Here is a 1,242-nt window from a genome sequence, read left to right as displayed (position 1 = left end):
ATGTATATTGTGCTGGGGAAGTGCTCTGTAGATGTCTATAAGACCATGTTGGTGAAGTGTATTATTTAGCCCTTCTGCATCTTTGTTGAATTTCTTTCCAGTTCTATCTTTCAAAGAAAGTGGTGTATTAAAATCTCCCACTATGACTGTGGAGTCATCTATTTGGCTTTTCAACTTTTTTAAAGTCTGATTTATGTATTCTGGAGCCCTTTCATTGGGTCCATAGATATTTATTATGGTTATATTGTCATGATCAATTGATCCTTGAATCATTATATAATGTCCTTCCTTATCTCGTATGGTGGTTTTTGTCTTAAAGTCAATTTGATCAGTAATTAATAGTGCCACTCCTGCTCTCTTACAGTTGTCATTTGCTTCATATATCTTTTTCCAACCTTTGATTTTTAGTCCATTTTTGTCTTTATCTCTGACGTGTGTCTCTTGTAAGCAGCATATTGATGGGTTTTGTTTTCTTATCCAATCTACAACTCTCCATCTCTAGAGTGGTGCATTTAATCCATTAACATTCAGTGTAATTATTGACAAGTATGAATCGGTTGCTGTCATTTTGGTATTTGTTTTCTCATGGTGTCCCTCGTTTCTTTGTTCCATATTATTTTCTGTGCTGAGCTCATTATGCTTATGAATCCTATTATTATTTCCTTTGTTGATGTTGTTTTAGTATTTGCTGAGTATTCGTGCTTGTCTTCTTTTTTATTGTGATATGAATGTTTATCATTTTTCTTTGAGGTTACCTTATGATTTATAATTTTCTCCCTGAGTTTAGAACAGTCCATTCTGTCTTGCAACTTTCTTAACTTCCTCACCATTTAGAAGTTCTGTAACTATACAGTCTTGTCCCTCTTTTTGTTTGTAGTTGTCCTCACCTGCCAATTGATGTCTCTGGTTCCCTGTTTACAGTCTTGTAAGGTCATTTTACTTTGGGTATGTCCATAGCTGTGGTTTCTGGGATATGTCATCTTGTGTATTATTGGTTGGTTGTTAATTGTTATTTTTGGTTCTCTGTTCAAAGTACTCACATTAGCATCTCTTGTAAGGTTGGTCTGATTTTAACAAATTCCCTTAGTTTCTGCTTATCTGGAAATATCCTAATTTCACCATCATATTTGAGGGACAATTTTTCCAGGTATATAATTCTCAGTTGAAAATTTTTCTCTTGAAGGGTTTTATATATACCATACCATTGTCTTCTCACTTGCATGATCTCTGCTGAGAAATCAG

Source organism: Orycteropus afer, unplaced genomic scaffold (assembly GCF_000298275.1).
Source record: "Orycteropus afer afer isolate SDZICR_OR568_19922 unplaced genomic scaffold, OryAfe1.0 scaffold00139, whole genome shotgun sequence".
Classification (NCBI taxonomy): domain Eukaryota; kingdom Metazoa; phylum Chordata; class Mammalia; order Tubulidentata; family Orycteropodidae; genus Orycteropus; species Orycteropus afer.
The sequence above is the reverse complement of the archived record's forward strand: the minus strand, read 5'-3'. Positions refer to the sequence as shown.